Source organism: Lasioglossum baleicum, chromosome 4, assembly GCF_051020765.1.
Source record: "Lasioglossum baleicum chromosome 4, iyLasBale1, whole genome shotgun sequence".
NCBI classification, from domain to species: Eukaryota; Metazoa; Arthropoda; class Insecta; order Hymenoptera; family Halictidae; genus Lasioglossum; species Lasioglossum baleicum.
Window position 1 is genome coordinate 9,754,085 of NC_134932.1, and position 18,126 is coordinate 9,772,210.

An 18,126-nucleotide genomic window follows, 5' to 3' on the forward strand; every position below is an offset into this window, starting at 1 on the left:
CCTCGTTTGTGTTTTGTAGCTGCGAAGTAATTCATGCAGGACTTGCAAGGTTAACACTCCTCGACTTCGTGTTAGAAGAAACCTATAACGGTTTCGCGTAAGAGTTTCCTATGCAGCACGTAGCCTGATCCCGACCCGACCCGCAACAAAACGGCATTAAGTGGAATCGATTGCCATTAAGATAGCAACAAAGTAGTGGGTTTCTCCGAGAGAGCCGCATTGTCATTCCGAGATCGCTGATAAACGTGCTCGGACTCGAGCCGCGCCATCTGGATCCTCCGCTTCGAGAATTCATCCGCCGCGGCGGGGATCATTCGTCTCGCGGTAATTTGCGACTGGGTGGTGGTCAGGGAAGATGCTATGAAGGGAAGTTGCATTGCTGTGCACTGGGCACTGCGTCCAGAAGCAGTGGCACCAAGGAAAAAATTATTTCGCCCTTTTCCTGGAAGTACAAAATTTTTAGAACACCATGTAGAGATTAGGAAAGTGGAGGTGGCTGATGGCTAGACTGCGGATCTTTATGCAAAATCAAAATTGTCTGCATCGATTGCTAGAAATAGAAACCAAACTGTATGTTATTTCTTCCCTTAACAATTTTAATACAGCAGAAATCATACATTGACGTCTTCAATTTTTAAAAATTACCAACAACTTTGAATTTCATCTACTCAATTTTCCTATAAACACATAAAGGTCCGCTGTCTACTGATGACAAAAGCTGATCACTAGACTGCGGATCTTTGTGCATTTATGGCTCGAAAAAATTCAGTCAGAAAGTGCTAGGAAATAAAATTCCACAGAATTTAGTACTATCTTTGGGTAAACTTTACTTTACCGGACTCAAAATTAGTACCTTTCTCCTACGAATGTAATGCAATAGATTTGTACCCGGCGCGGATGCAGATCGAAGTTTCGATCCTCTAGGATCAATAGTTAAGGAGCTATGGTCGCTTAAAGTTGAGCATTTTTGACAGGTAAGGACGCCGCCATATTGGTTTGTAGTGACGACCTCGAGAGCCGCTTACCTTGCCGCTCCCTCACCCCAACCTAATCCCAACCAACTCAGTAAGCGGCGTGCGACCGTCACTACAAACCAATATGGCGGCGCCCTTACCTGTCAAGAAATTGGAAATATGCTCAACTTTAAGCGACCATAGCTCCTCAACTATTGATCCCAGAGGTTCGACACTTCGATCTGCATCCGCGCCGGGTACAAGTCTATTGGATTACCTACCAAATACATCATAATTCGTAGGAGAAAGGCACAAATTTTGAGTCCGGTAGATTAAGAGCAGCCACTATCTTTATTTATTTCAGATCTACAAAGACTACTACTGACAATAACATTCTACATGATTCCACTTTCTCAAAATTTGCCTACGAACATTGAAAATTACATAAGCATCCGCAGTCCACTGAGCAGCTACGAATCGTCAATGACGTGAAACTTTACCGAGGAGTCGCCCTGTAGAAGGGACAGTAACCGAGGAGCGGAAGAAACCGGGTTGTGTACAGTAATAGTCGTCGCTTGAAAGAGGAATAGAAATCTGTGGAAAAAGAAGAAGCTTACTGTAAAGAGAGACAGTGTAGGGTACGCGGATGAAACGAGGGGGGGGGTTGGCAGGGGAGCAGAAAACGAACAGAGTCGAGAGGGTTTTGGAGGCGAGGGAGGGTGGAGCGAGGCGGAAGATGAGGAAGAAGTTAAGTGGGTGCACCTACGCTCGGTAAAACAGACCGGTCTCCGAATTGAAGCTGGCAGCGGTCCAGCCTAATGGAGACTCTTAGCGTAATTAAACGTAAACACATTCGAGGCGTCACGCTAATCTGAATGCTTATCAAGGTCCGCCGGTGTTGCCTCAGGGCCGTGTCTACCTGGTCTGTTCATCCTTGGATGTAAGAGGGGGTTGTGCGGGGGTGGAGGCATAGGGACAGGACGAGGACCATCGTCCAGAGAGAGGTCCAGCCCAGAGAGGAGGCCTAGCCTAGTCGCTTTCTCCGTTCCGGCATTTGCGCGAAAATGGCCCTGTCTCTGTGGCCCCGGCACCGCTATCGCGTTGTTATTAAGCGAAGGATGTTTCTATTATCCTTCGGTGTATTTGCCCCGGCATCCTAGATAACGCGCCACGTAAGAAGCTTATTTCGCAGGTCCCGGAATTAATGACCGGGATATTTTAATCCCGGCGAGACTCCCGGACCAGAGAGAGAGAGAACCGAGTCGCGCGCGATCGTCACCGCGACGCTACGGGGGAGGATCGGTTCTACTTGGGATCTCCGCTCAATGAAGTCCCTGATAATTCAACCCCTCGTTGGATTATTAAGTTCCGCGATAAACGATCCTGATCCATGAATTAAGATAACGGGCGGAGGAACCGGGAACGTTCCTCTTCTTACCCTGAAACTTTGCTCCCCGGAACCGATGCGATGGGGATCAACAAGACACCAACACCTTCTGAAAACTCCGGTTGATAATTTTCCTTTTTATCTGTCCGACAAAAATCGGACACATTTCCCTAATTCTTCCCCGAACACTTTTGTTGTGTTCACAAAGTGTACAAAGTCCACTCTGCACCAACTGAACAGAACACCGAAAAAAGGTGAGCTCGTCTAAAACCAACAAATGCGGTCCAAATTGCCTAATCAATCACGAGCCTACGCCGCTGCGTGTTCAGGGCTCGGTGGTGGGGGGATCGGACGGCCTAGCGGGAGCACGGCAGAGGTTAGTCTACGGTTCGTGGGGCGTGGAGGGGCGCGGAGGGTGGGGGAAGCAGAGTTGGCGGAATTTAAAAGCGCTTTTAGCTTTTAGCCCGGGCGATACCGCTAAGAAAACGTTTTAGCGGATTTCATTTGCCCGTCGTCGCGCTCTCTCCTCGTGGCGGAGTTCTGAGACGATGGATCTCGGAGAAGATTGTGGCGGCGAGGAGCGGGAGGGCGGAGAGAAGGAGGTGGAGGCGGGGGCGCGAGGGAAACACGGCAAAAGGGTGAGAAAAAGAGACGGCGGTTGCTCGGAGGGACGTCGGCAACACCGGTTATTAAGTAGATGCTACATCGGTGGATGAATATTTAAGACGATCAACAAGTTGCGGATTTTTCTTTAATCAGCCTTTAACCCCCGACTCGGCGGCAGCCCCCGGCTCGTTCACGCCACTTACTCGAATTATGGTAGGAAGCGATTTCGCGGCGCTTACGCGAAAAGGCTCCGGGAATCCGGCGGCTCTTTTCGCCGTCCCGGCGGCAGCCGCGTGCTTACTCCCGTTTATTTATCGTCGATTTGGTATGCGCCTAAATGCGCGGGAGCGTCGCGATTAATTGGATTCGCCCCGCCCACCGCCGCACCACCCGTCTACGAGGAACCAAGGAATTGATATTGATGCACCCCCGGAAGAGTTTTAATGATCATCGGTAATGGAAAAATGAGAAACATATTTTTCTACAGATTTTTAATGGAATATTCCGACGACGTTCGACATTCGACGCTTGTTCAGATTGTATATAGCGGTGGGGTGTTCCCGGATACTTTCCTACCGGGAAGTTTATAATTATTATATCACAAAGCTCGATCGTAATCAATCGACAGACTCGTCAAAGTTAGTTAGCTACTTATTAGAAATTGTTCGGCTGGCCGCGCGGCACGGCTACGTCACGAGAGGAAGTTGGATTTAACTTCGACCCGGCTTGGTGGAGAGAGAAATGACTGGGAAAGAATGGGACCGGTTCACTTTCTCCATTTTTGATGTTGTTCGGTCATTTTCAGCAGCAATTTAACTTTAATTTACCGGGCTCAAAATTAGTACCTTTCTGCTATGAATTATGATGTATTTAGTATGTAGTCCAGTAGATTTGTACTCGACGCGGATGCAGATCGAAGTTTCGATCCTCTAGGATCAATAGTTGAGGAGCTATGGTCGCTTAAAGTTTAGCATTTTTGACAGATAAGGGCGCCGCCATATTGGTTTGTAGTGACGACCGCGAGCCGCTTATATATAAGCCGCGACCATAACTCCTAAACTATTGATCCTGCAGATTCGAAACTTCGATCTGCATCCGCGCCGGGTACAAATCTACTGGATCACATACCAAATACATCATAATTCGTAGAAGAGAGGCACAAATTTTGAGGCCGGTAAATTAAAGAGCAGCCCTGTAAATTATTGGTATCAAATGGAAAATTGTTTTATGAAAGTGGGATGGTGGATATCAAATATTTTATTAGATTTAATTAATTTGCTCAAGAGATTCCCATCAAATCAATGGCTCACAAATGGCAAATCGTTGAGAGGTTAATTACCATCTTGACCATCCAAGGTTCATCGGACATCGTCGAAGGGATGCCAAGGTGTTTCGGCACACTGTAACGATCTTCAATATTCATCAAGGTTTACCGAATGACCTCTAAGCAACGTCAGGAACCTAGAATAGCAACCAAGGTTCGTCTCTTGACCTGTATAAAACATTGAGGTTCTTGAATGGCCGCAATCTATCGGGCGAACTTCGAGATACATTGAGGACCTTTAATGGACGCATTCAAAAGAGACCTTGATGAATGTTCGTGTCGAGCATGATCAAAGTTGGCGAGATCATCTGATTATGCGATAAATTACATGATTTAATCCCTGACCATCCAATTACAAGTTCTAACATTAGTGTTCTTTCCGTTTCAGGATTCTCTGAGATCATTGTCGTCGTTGAACTGGTTCCTCGGGGTCTGGATCAGCACTGTAAGTAAAATTCTACTACCTATAGACTCTTTATTCCTGCTGAAAATCATGGAACAACCTGAAAAATCGAAGGAAGAGTTTTATTCAGAAAAATAAAGAAGAGGCAACAAAAAGTTGCTCGATGTATGTAGCTTCAGCGTCGACAACGCTGAAAGCATGAACGACGAAAACACGGTGCAGGGACTCGATAAAAAATCTCGAAGATTCCAGAAAGGAAGGTAACGCAGACCTTCTGGTAGCGAGCGTCGGCCCTGCGGCGGCAGTGATTTAAATGTGGCTGGCGGCAAGCCGGGATCGATCGATCCCTCGTTCCCTGTCCATCTGGCGGATTGGTTCGTAGCAGCGGATAGGTCGATGGACAATCGGCAAGAATGAAGTTTTATTTGCCTCGTGTATTACTCTTCGTGAGATGGCGTTCCGCTAGGTCCGTTCTTCCGCCCCCGTTCGCAATCCCACCCCCGCTGGCCTTGCCAGTTTCTGTTCCTGGTGGTAGTAACTGATTCGGGCGTCGGTGATCCTGGTGCAGGAAGGAAGGGTTCGCGAAACACTCGAAATCCCCAAGGCAAATACTTTTTCTTCGATATCCGTGGGCCAGAAACAAACAAGATTCTTTATAGACGAAGCAAACCACTCTTCCATAAGTACACCGTCGCCCCTGTCCTCGCGAACCCCTTCTTCAAGGTCCCAGGTCCATCTCTGCCTATGCTCGTCCCGGAAAACTTTCCTTACGCGTTGCCAGCCCCATGCCATGCCAGAGTTAGGTGTGCGAGTGGCACGCGTACATCTTCATCGTGCATGCGCGTCTCCAGCCCAACGGAAACCGCACGAGTATGGTCGTGACGCTTACAGCTACGCGTTTTATTGGATAATTCGGGGAGTCCCGGTTATGGTTGTTCGACGGCGATCGGACACTTCGGTCGGGAACGTTCCGCGATGAAGATCGTATCGCTCGAGAGTAATTTTAAACGGCTTGCAGACGCCAACTTTGAAAATTATAACCAGACTGCGGATCTCTATGCAAAATAAAAATGTTCTGCATTGATTGTGGGAAGCAGGAATAAAATAAGATATTTATTTCATCCCTTAATGAGGATATTCTTAAATCTTTCTAATCTTTTACTGTTTTATATTTCACCCAAGCATTTCTTCATAAATGCATAAAGATACGCAGTTTTCTACTATCCGAATATCCACTGCTCAGATTCTGTTTAAACAATTTCTCAGCACCAACAACAATTTGTCCACACGCGAGGGGTAGTTCCTTGGTCAAAGTTCGACCGCCTATTTCCGAAACACTCTGCACGCTCGTCTCTACCGTTCGCACGGGCCTCTATTCGTGTAGCCAGTCATTTCTCGGTGTACGTGGCTGTGTATACGTATGCGTGTACGGGGGTGGTTCTCGCTGAATGGACGCACACAGGCTCGGGTTGTTTGCGCGCGGCCGCAACAGCTAGCCAAAGTAAAGTAAGCTTTTAGCGGAGTGGCTGATTTATCAATGTATTTATTCCGAGATATTGAATTCATCTAGTTAAGTAGTGCTACCGGTGCCGGGACGGCCGGCTCTCCTATAGATATTTTCACCTACCGACCACCGCCATTTTCGCTCACCCCTTTTTTCCCCTATCTCCGTCTTTCTCTCTCTCTCTCTCTCTCGTTCGCTCTCTGTGTTCGCTCCCCCGGAATTACTTCCACTACTCGTTCGAACGTCTCTCGTCAACCGCTCATCTCTAAATTGATACCCCACCGAATCAGCATAAAAGCTCGTACCGAAAAGCGAAACGCTTGTTTTTCGTCTCTCGCCCCTTTTTTCGGAGCACCACGCGTTACCCACACCCCCGGATTGCTTTCAAATCGGAAGATTACTATCGCTGGTTTGCGGAATTCCCCGCCGAATTGGGACAAACTCGCAACTATCTAAAACTGTATTATTTTCAACTGTTGGAATTTATTTAAGAAACAAATTGACAAAAATAATCTACTGTTATTTAATAGGCAGATTCGGTCGCTTGACTCTCGAACGCCTATACCAGTGGTGGCGAACCTATGACACGCGGGTCAGATACTGACCCACGAAGGCTTTGTAAGTGACCCACGCGTTTGTTGCCATATTGATCTGCAAAAGTTAAAGTTATAAATCAAAAAGCAAGCTAAAACTTTTTTTTGATTCTTTCAAAAGTGAGAACCGAAAAGATTCAACTGTCAACTTTATCTTTTAACAAAATGTTTGATGTTTCCAAATAATTGACACCCTTCCCCCCCCCCCCCCCCCCCCGCCTCTTCTAATTGAAGCCACTGACTTATGACTAGACTGCGGATGTTTATGTAAATGCATATTTTTATCGAAAATAGATAAAAAAACTGGGACCTAAGCAGAAATTTGTTTTGACATTAGAGGATTTTAAAAATATAATTTTTATTTTGCATATTGCATATGTTTTGCATAAGTGTATATATCTTGCATAAATTTTGCATAAATATTATTCAGAGCCGTTTCCAAATGTTACCTGAGGCCATGAAGAAATTATAATAACGGAATCTATAGATTTGGTAACTACACACAGTTATAGAAAATTTAAAAATTATACCCGGCGATTATGGAGAAAAGGTTACACATAAAATGGAATCTGTATTAAAACGAAATGTATACTTTAACGTATTATTAAAAATAAGCAAGATTTTGAAGGGTGAACACGTGGAAGGACCACGAGAGGTTCTGGCAAATCATTGGGGTAAAAAATATGCCCCTATAACATCATGTGAACCCTTCTACATCAACATGATGTAGAACGCTCTTTTTCAGCGTATAAGTTAAATTTAACAGACAAGAGGCATTAATTTAATCGACACTATAGAAAAAACTATTGTTGTATATTGTAATTTGAATTATAATAAATAAAACAATAAAATAATTACTATTTTACAGATCCATACATGCATTCCCTATACATATATTTAGCATATACCTTGCATACATCTTGCATATATTTTGCATATTTCGACATATTATAAATGCATAGAGATCCGCAGTCTATGACCCACGGGCTAGTATTTAAAAAAGAAATAAAAATAATTGACCCACTCTTCAAAAAGGTTCGCCATCACTGGCCTACACAAATGATACATTGTATCTATGCTGTCCGCGTCATGGGACCCTCAACTCTCACTTGTTTCTTAGATCGTGGTCTGTTTTTTTTTTTCTAGAGCGATCCTCAGTATCCTCACTCGTGTCGAGATTGTCGAACAGTAAAGACGTGCCTCACAACGTGCCTTCAGAGATATATATTACATAGAATAAATTCTATTTCATACTTAATAGAGAGTGGTTTATTGTATGTATACCCATAATCCAACATGAACGTTTGATTTTCTTCCGGGTGTATCGAGTACAAGGGGAAATCTGTTACCCGTTCCTTGACCCTGAGGAATAAATGCTTCTGTTCTTTTCGAAACATTTTATTCGTCCCTCCTGTTTACCGTTGTGTCAGTAAAATAGGAAGTCGATCGATCGCAGTTAATTAGCGCGTTAATCCGCAGAGATAATACCTGGTCTCGCCAATTATCGCGAGCATTAACTCGGTACGCAGTCTTCAATATCAGACTCGGCCGGCGAGTTCGATCGCGGCTAAAGGGTCCTGTAAACAAAACTGCATCGCGAAGTTCCATCTTCCGGGCTGGAAACGGAACTCCGGGGGCCCGTGATTGCCGCGGTAATTAACTTTCAACTCGTTATCGCGACAAACGAAGCAACAAAAAGCTTGTCGGGAAAGCCGAGCGCGAAACAAGACAGGCCGGTAATCGAATCACGGGGATCCAGCGTTCTCGAAGAAGTGTCTTCGGGAAGCAATCGATAGAGGCGAGACGAAGAAAGAGAAACCATAGCTGAAAGAAGAAAAAGAAGAACGAGAAACGAAAAGGGATGAAGGCGTTCGTCCCTGAAGTTTTTCGCGCGTTCTCCTCCCTTCTCTGCCCAGGTATGGATAATTGGTGGGTGCAATTGTCAGCCGGTTAGGTCCGCGACGGTTTATCTCGTAATCGGTTCGCGGAACGCGCGGGGTTCGTCCCCGCGGACGTATCATTAACCGATCTCTCTCGATGGGGCCTTTCTGTCCTTGTCATTATCACGAGGAACAGGGCCCCGTCGATAATTGGTGGTCGCGAGACGCGTCGGCTGCCACCTTGCCGAGCGTGTTCGTCGAGCAAGTTTGTTGCGACGATCGCGCGCCGTGTAACCGAGCCAACCGAAATATTTACATAATTTTAAGCAGCCGGTAATCGGCCTGTTAATTGCTGGCCACGTCTCAATCGGCCCGGTTAAGTACAGGCCACGGTCTCCAAGTGTCCCGGCCTGCCCCGGAATTAGCGAGCTGCAACCCCTTTTCGCGAACGGAAACGGATCGGCGAACTGTGCGACGAATATACCGGGTGTCCCGTTTTCACCCAGCCACGAAATTGTCTCCTAATTAATCAATAAAATTCTCAGTGCTGCTTGTCATTTCAAATAACGCTTGTTCTGCTCCAAAAGTTTTATGACGGTCATTAGTAGTCTGTAGACTTTGATCAGTGTCACCAGATTAAGACTATAAAGATCCCCGGTTTAGTAATTCAAAAATGTTCAGATCGAATGGAATAAAAGTTTCGCCCGACTTTCGAGCTCCGACCACTGGAAACACTATGGCGACCACTCCAGAGCCTAATGGCAATAATATTTCGAGTCAGCAGTATGACTCGGCTGTTCTTCGAAAGTGCGTGGATCAGCTGCAGGTAGATCGGACAGCGAGAAGGATATAGATCGTCGGATAGGCCGTTGATTATTGCTCGCGCAATTATCCGGGGGGAAAGATAACAATGACAAGGGTTTTGAACGGAACCTCTGGGTCGGCGGAAGAAGGGGAAAGGGGAGGATCACGTGGAGTGAAACGAGGCTTCGAGGGCCACCGAGGTGATAGCGATCGGTTGTTTAATGCAATTATTGCGTGTGTGGGCATTTTTGGAAGAGTTGTCAAACATTTTTATTAACATGATCGGGTAAGAGCTTTACTTCACCGGATTCAAAATTTGTGCCCTTCTCCTATAAATTATGATGTATTTGGTATGTAATCCAGTAGGTTTGTACCCGGGGCGGCTGACGGTCGAAGTTTCGATCCTGTAGGATCAATGGTTCAGGAGTTATGCTTGCTTAAAGGTGAGCAATCTGCAGTGTTTCTGACAGGTAATGGCGCCGCAATATTGGTTTGTAGTGACAATCGCGAGCCGCTTACCGAGCAGAACCGCTAGATAGCAGCACCGGCACACAGTAATATCGTTAGCATAGAGAAAATGTTTCAGAAAATGTTGGAGAAGAAACATCGTGGAAAATATTTACAAAAACCTAACCCAGACCAAATTAAAACAACAATCGCAATACCCGCTCTATATTATCAGCATTAACGCGTGCCCGTGCTGCCATCTAGCGGTTCTGCTCGGTAACCGGCGTGCGATCGTCACTACAAACCAATATGGCGGCGCTCTTACCTATCAAAAATACTGAAAAATGCACAACTTTAGCCAAGCATAACTCCTGAACCATTGATCCTACAGGATCGAAACTTCGACCTGCAACCGTCCCGGATACAAATCTACAGGATTACATACCAAATACATCATAATTTATAGGAGAAAGACACAAATTTTGAGTCCGGTAAATTAAAGAGCAGCCAGATGATCGGATAGAAACAAGCTAGCAGGAACAGAATTTGCTAAAGTCGCATAGGGTTGAAATGATCCGGTCTCTCGGACGAAGGGTCGAAGAACAAAGTTAGTTCCGAGATGTTAAATATCGTGTTGGGTTCGGCTGGCGTGCAGACTCTCTGGCGACCGTTAGATTTCGACATCCTCGCGAGCAGTCGATCCGGGCGTCTCTTGTTCTGGCATTTCGTGAGCGGCATGTGTCACGGCATACCTGTCGTCTAGCAGTTGCCAGCTGCTTAATGCCTGTCCTAAGGGTAAAAGCGAGGGAACACGAGGCGCCGCTTTCACGGCTAATTTCGAACGCTTTCTCCGCTGTCGGCCGCCGCGCCGCGCACCGCTTCGTTCTTTCTCCTCCCCTTATCTACGCACGCACGTCTCCGATCCATTTTTTCCTCTCCACCGTGTCGACCTCTCTCCCTCTCCTTCTCCAGAATATCTTCTATTTTCGCAAATTATTTTCCGAGCGAGGAGGGTTTGTTTTGTTTCTCCTCTTGACTCTCGTTGTCGCGCTTCGCTTCTTCTCTTTTCGTCGTTCCTCTTCTCTCAGATCCTCCTCCCTTTCTTTCTGTTTCTCCTGTTCCTTACCATTTTTTCTTCGGTGTCTCCTTTCTCCGCGCGTTCGCTCTCCCTCAACGGCTATCGAGCGACGCTCTACACCTGGCCTTCATCGAGATAACGAGGACACAGTAAAAGAGCGAGCCTAGCCGAGAACGTTAATTCACCGGCCAGCTATCAGGCCGCTCGATTAATTGAAATATACGTTTTAAAAGTCGCGGCCGAGATAACGCCGTGGTCGACCGACGATCGACCTGTTCCGACGTCGTAAAATTTAGTCACCTCCTCGGCTGGAACGCGCCGGGGATCGGCATACTGAATGAAACTTCGAGGATAGCAGGATCCATACAGTGTTCATTCGGAATCGAGATGAATCATCTGGCTTCCTCCGTTTTATTTTATTTAACGCTTTTATGCTACCTCTTTGGAAACGCTGGCCGATAAGCAGCAGCTAAGTGTGCGGGAATGTTCAACATTCTTCAAACAATGGCTGGAATGTTTTGATCGAATTTATTTTGAGATAACATTTAAATTATTCTTCAGAGATTACGTATGTAGTTCTATGCTGCACCTGATAGAAGATTGATTGGTATAATCGCTGGTGTACAGTCTAGCCTTGAAGCTGAGGTTGATGCTTCGATCGTTGCAATCAGATGAATGTGGGTGACACAGTTCTTTATTCATAGTGATGTTCATGCTGATGTACAGAGGAAATTCAATTTTTTAGTGGGCTCTGTGGGTAGAAGAAAAAGATTTAGTCCTCTACGTGTTCGAATTAGTATATCCCATGTAAAAATTTAAATTTGATCTTCTTTGATCTTGATTTGATTTGATCTAATAAACATATGATAGGTTTATTAATTTTCCATGCAACTTTCTAGCCTTTCCAGTCTTGTTACGAACACCAAAAAATTCAGGATGGTTATTATTAGTGAGAATTGATGAAATCGCAGAGTCATGAGTTGATTCGTCACCGCAAAATCGTCGAAGAGCAATGATAGTGACGCAACAACGCGGAAACATCGCCAAATCCGAGATTTCCACTCGTTTCTTCATAACGAAGACGAAACTTGGGCCACGATAAATCAATTAAATTAATAACGATAATTAGACCGGTTCGCCGATAACTTGGCCCGCTTTCTACGAAGATATTGCCTTACACTCGAGCCGGCACAGTCGCGTCGCGCCGAGCTGTTGGATAATCGATAATGTACAATTATTATCCTCCGGACCGGTGTAATTACACTCGTCTCCGATTTAGGGAATTAAGCGGACCGTGTCCCTTCGACTCTGCTGAGAGTCGGAAAGCACGGAGCTCCGGCTCGACTCTGCTCGACGGTATTCCCAACGTCGAATTCCTAAGTCTTGTTATTATTTCACCGGGGATATTTAAAAAGCCGTAATCTCCTTTACTTTTAATCGGATTACGGCCGAGGTAGCACGATAAAAGGAGGACTCGCAATCTGCGCCCGCCGCCGAGACAATGGACCGCCCTGCTTGTAAAGTCGAGTTCATTATGAGACGAACGTGAACGCGTTTTACCTGGCCGAGCCTGCCGCGCGATTCTGCCTGCTTGCTTGCTTTTCGCGATTACTTTCGCTCGGCGAAATTTCATTGTCAACGGCCGTTCGAGACTAATAACGTTGTTCGACAAATCGGCTGGTTCGCTGTGTAATTGGTAATTATATTTTATTCAAACGATTTCTGCAATAATCTGATTTTTCTTGGAATCTTCGAAAAATCGATTCAGGGAAATTTAAAGATCGTCGAAGATCACTTCCACCAATTGCATACATTTCATTAAAACCAAACGAGAAATCAAATTCCTCAAAGATGACTTCTATTAATTTGTACACAATAACATTATTTTTTCTTTTGGAATTGCAATCTTGGAAAAATCGATTCAGAGAAATTTAAAGATCCCGACGATCACTTCCACTAATTGCATACATTCCATTGAAACCAAACAAGAAATTAAATTCCTCAGAAATCAAATACCTCAAAGATGACGTTTACTACAAATTTGTACATAATAGAAATTCAATCAGAGACAATTAAAATTATTTTTTTTTTTGGAATTGCAATCTCTTGTGAAAATAGATTCACAGAAATTTAAAGATCTTCGGAGATCACTTCCACTAATTGCATACATTTTATTGAAACCAAACGAGAAATCAAATTCATCAAATACCTTAAAAGTGACTTCTACTATAAATTTGTACACAGTAAAAATTCAATCGGAGACAATTGAAATTGGCAAAGGAAAACTCGAATCGCAGGGAATTGAAGCAACGGAAAGACCGCTTCAATGACCGTCCACCGCCGCTCTGCATTTTTGCTGAGCTCGTCAAGGAAGTATTCGCAACGGTGTGGCTAGAACTGTTGCGATTCCCTGCCACCGTCCAATACAACGTTTCGTTTCGCCGTATTGATCTGTCAAGTGACTTATTTCATGTCCGTACATCGTTCTGACGTAAAAACGTTTTGCATGTCGGCGCGATGCGCCGCACATGCACACAGGAGTCCCGCCATGAATAAATGACACGCAGCCTGACTTTATAGCAATCGAGCGTACCGTTATCCATTAGTGATGAGTCTATGTCTAGTTTGATTAAGCTAAACGTGGACCACAGTGACTGTTCAGACAAAATGTTGTAACTTTGCAAAATATTCTCCGTCGCATCTCTTTCTTTAAAAGAGGAAACGATTCGAGTGGTGTGTTCCAATCGGAAATCGCTCGGAACCATCGCGTTTGTTTTCGGGAAAGTTTTTTACTACGCACCTTGCCCTTTCCCTTCGAACGAGACTGTTATGTTTGTGGACCCTACGGACATAAAAAATTTGAAGACCATCCAATCGATAGGGTCGTCTGTCTGCAGACTGAATCGTCGGACATTGTCTTGGTTCTAAGAGTAAATGGTTCAACGGAGAGTTCTGGGAGAAATCGCGTTCATCGTTTTAGTACTGTGCAATTTTATTTCCTTCTGCTTCCGTAGTCCGTTGTTACTGTTTACTGTTATAGTATAAATTTTTTATCAATGCACATCATTTGCCTTTTACCTTTAAAACTTTACTCTGAAGTCTTTCGAGTGTTTGTCAAATGATTACAGCTATTTTCATTTCATGAGTCGTAAAGTACACTGTGTTGTCAAGTCATATTTCATAGTTCCTGTATCGTCATCGCTAGGCTGCAGATTTTATGCCATTTATGATAACAATCATTTATTTATGATCATCAAAACAGTATAAATATTCAGAGGATGATGTATTATTTTCAATTTATTAGAATGATTGAGAAAAGAGAGAAGTGTCTGTACAGTTCTTGTGAATTTCTGTCGTTCATAAATTAATTATTGAATTTTCGAATTTGTTTTCACATGTGTGTAGTGAATACCTGGTAGGAACAGTACAACAAAGTAGTCATTTTCCATCTATTTTTGTAGTTTCAAGCTTGGAAACTTAGTTTTAAATAATGGATAATACTTTCCGGTAGACCTAATAAAAGTTTGCTGAAAAGCTAAAGTTACTTTTGCTGATGGAGTTTGAATTGTTGGAAGGAAACAGTAGATCACCTCTATTTTCACTGTTGCAGTTGTAAGTGGAAATAATCAATGAGAAAATAGTTCTTAATACATACGCACCGTCTATTAAATTAATTAGCACGTGTATTTTTTTCAAATTCACGCTGATAGTCCCGAATGGTAAAATTACACCTCTGGTACTTCTACCCGGTAAAGAATGAACCTTAAATAAGGAAATGATTTTTATTGTGCTGGGAAGGCCAATTTCCTTACCAGTTTGCCTGAATAAACTCTATTGGAAGGGTTGACAGTCGAACAAAGAGGGCCCAGGTGAATTTCTGGAAATTGAACGGGGCCAACTGGCCTAAGGTCTTCTTTTTGTCGCAATTAGTGTTGCGTGGCTCTCCGTTGCGAAACGTTTTGGACAGGTCGCTCTTCAAATTCATGCGGCCTCGTAACTCATAATTATTGTAAACGGTGCGCGTCCGATCTGATGTCCCTCTGCACGCGAGCCCCGACAAGAAAGTCAGCGGTCAATATTCCCTGACTTTCCGAATATTCGTGACTCGTCAAACGGGAACACGGAATTTCTATTTGTAATGACACGTTGCTCTATTCATTCAGAACGCCTGCCGTGTAATCACGGGCCCCATAAATTCACCTGTATCCGAATTACTCGCCGCGAAATTGATAGTCTGACAGCCCCGGCCAATTCGCAACCTTCCTTATTCGACGATAAATTCATTTCATTCTGCCTCGAACGAACCCCAAATTTTCGATTTCCAAAAGAGTTCCCATATTCCCACTAATGCCGTCAGGTGCTAAAAAAGAAATGTTTGGAAATCAACCAGACCGAATTTTTCTTTCTGGAGACTGAATTCGAGAAATAATAAGTAACACATTTTCAATTTAATGTTTGAAAGTCTGTGGTCCACTGTTAAGGATTTTTTAATATATTTTTCAACAACAGAAACTTCAATCATTAACCAACAACTCACACCCTCAATAACGTAATCTAATAATTTCATTGTGGATTATTCCATAAAAGAAGATCATTGAACTTTCTTCTGGTACAGCAGATAACTATTGAAAATCCTATTAATAAACTCCCGTAAACATTTTTAAATGTTTTGATATGTGTGGGAACAATTTCCTCCCTCGACGAATGAGTATCATTTTCCAAATGTTGCTTACCATTCTCGTGTGAAAAGAAGCCACTATCTCGAGCCCCATCGTCTGTCTGATTACCGATAGTATACGTTTCTCCATTTCAACTGGCTTTTATTATCGTCCCGGTTAATTAGAGTAATTGTGGCCGCGGAGAGAAGGTATCCAGACAAATGGCCCCGGTATTTGACTTCTTTCCCCTCGGCGCGCAAGAAATTAATAATGACGAGCCGAATTTTTTCCACGTTCCGGGACTCTTTCCTGCGGACATAAATTGAACACACGGCGGAACGTAGCTTATTTGGCCGTTGGACGGAAGAGAAACACAGAAATGGGAGTTTTACATGACGTTCCCCGTCCCTGTCAAAAAGTTTTGACTAATGACTATTTTGCTATGACTAACATTCAAAAAGACTATTTGTCGCATCCCGTACCTTTGCAATCCTGAAAAACGAGTCTACCCCCTCAACACCAGATAAAAAATTTAAAAATCGTGACCAATAACAATTTAAAAAGAAAATTATTTACACATCAGCTGGTAAACTAATCCTCTAACGTCTGAAAAAAAACTCCAGCTGTTGGGTCGAATTTTGAGAAAGTTATTCGTTTTTGAAAGGAGTACGAATAGTTTGTACACCCACTGTATATCGCTGTACCTTCCGCGAGTAAAGATCAGCGCGTCTGTCGCGGTCTGTCGCGACCGAGATTGAAGAAACGAAACTATCCCTCTAACACTAAACCTAACACGAGGAGTCAAATGACACATTTTAGATTTCTTATTTGACAGTTATTGAAATTGTAAAGGTGTTTACATGGGAATTTATTGAATATATTTGTTGACTCCAATATATACATTGTAGTAAAAATCGCATAAAATATAAACAAATTTAATCTTGTTATTTTTATAATACTATACACATCAGTCACTTTTGATGGTCGGTAGGTTTAGTGTTACAGCCACGAATTAATTTGCACCACGTGAAATGTTATCGTTCGAACATCCTGAACGATCGGTGAGCATAGACTATAGACGAAGGCTGGAATGGAAATTTTTTCGGAGTGGGGGCCGAACGAGTATTCGTTCGTCTGGTCTAAGCGCACCATTAGAAGAGATCAGCACCGAAGGAGGATGCGTCTGGCAACAGTCTGGTTCGTAGGTCTGCGTCGGTCAGCCATTGCCTCGAAGGTGTCCCGTTTCCCCTCAACCCCCGTTCGGAACGACTGCCCAACTCACCAGAGCTCACCCCCTAGCTCGCCGGCTCGCCTGGCCTCACCTCTCGCTTCGCCTCAACCCCTTCCACCCTCTCCCGTCCCTCTGTTTAATGCAGTCCATTAGAGTGCATTTAGATCGAGGGATAGTTAAAGCGCAGAGCAGGTACGGAGCGTCGTGCAACGGCCGCGCCACGCCATGGAAAATAGTATGTTGTGCCGCGTCGATGGCGGCGTGTGTACTTAGAAATGACATTAGCCGCATGATCGACCCGTCCTTTTGTTTCCATTTCTCTTTTTATCTTGACGCCTGCTCGAACGATCCACGAGCGAACGATCGATAAAGAACGAATCGGACGATCGTCGATCGGACACCATTAGACGAGCTGTCTATGTGTTTGTGGGACTGTCGGTAGAATTCATTAGTAGAGTCCAGGATGATTCAAAAACAACGACAAACAGGTTCCAACCAGGGAATTAATACCGGTAAAATTTTCATACCGGTGTTATACCAAGAGGTTGTACCGAAACCGAAGTAATACCGAAATGGATGAAAACCGAAATCGTTAAAATACCGGATTCTGTATAACCAATATACTACCAAAACCGAAATAAATACCGGTATTTTTTCGGTTTTCCAATGCAAAGGATGCCCCGTACAAAAAGGAACAGCGTGCCACTTAGCTCAGAACCCTCAAAAAGCACAGTCATCTAAAAATTATATAATTCAGTATACACATTATAAATAGGTTCTCTCCATTGTAAAACCCTCCGTGCGAAGGAACAAGCGCGAGTCCAAATTCAGGTATACTACCCACCGACGATGTATCTCCCGTGGCCGTCATGAAACATTAAGCCAAAAACCTTCCAGATGTGCCTCCCAATTAAGTGATTTTTAAACATATTTATAGCATATAATATTTACTAAAATTTGTATCCTACTAAAGTTAATCTATCCTATACATTGGAAGAAAAACCGAAATTATTACAGTAAATCCTTTATATGTAGACCGGCAGCCTCGGGGGGATATGGTCGCATCTATCGTATAGGGTAGCTATCTTTTTATCTCCAAAGGCTGTGCCGAACGTAGAGACGACTGTCCGCGTCTCTTACTTTCCCATACGCTGTCTTTCTTTGCGCTCGAAACGTCCATCGTCAATTAATCCACTAAATACTGTTGAAATTATATCGTGTTTGGCATCATTTAGCATTACAAGAATGCCACGAATAT

The 18,126-nt window shown here is 44.0% G+C and overlaps 1 long non-coding RNA gene across 3 annotated transcripts in view; it reads left to right on the forward strand.

The window, feature by feature from the left end:
* LOC143208091 (uncharacterized) overlaps positions 1-18,126 on the forward strand; it is a 398,278-nt gene that overhangs the window by 108,262 nt on the left and 271,890 nt on the right. For all 3 annotated transcript variants that reach the window (XR_013008840.1, XR_013008839.1, XR_013008838.1), the window contains exon 3: positions 4,659-4,715. This is a non-coding gene — a long non-coding RNA (uncharacterized LOC143208091). The remainder of the gene's footprint in view (positions 1-4,658; positions 4,716-18,126) is intronic.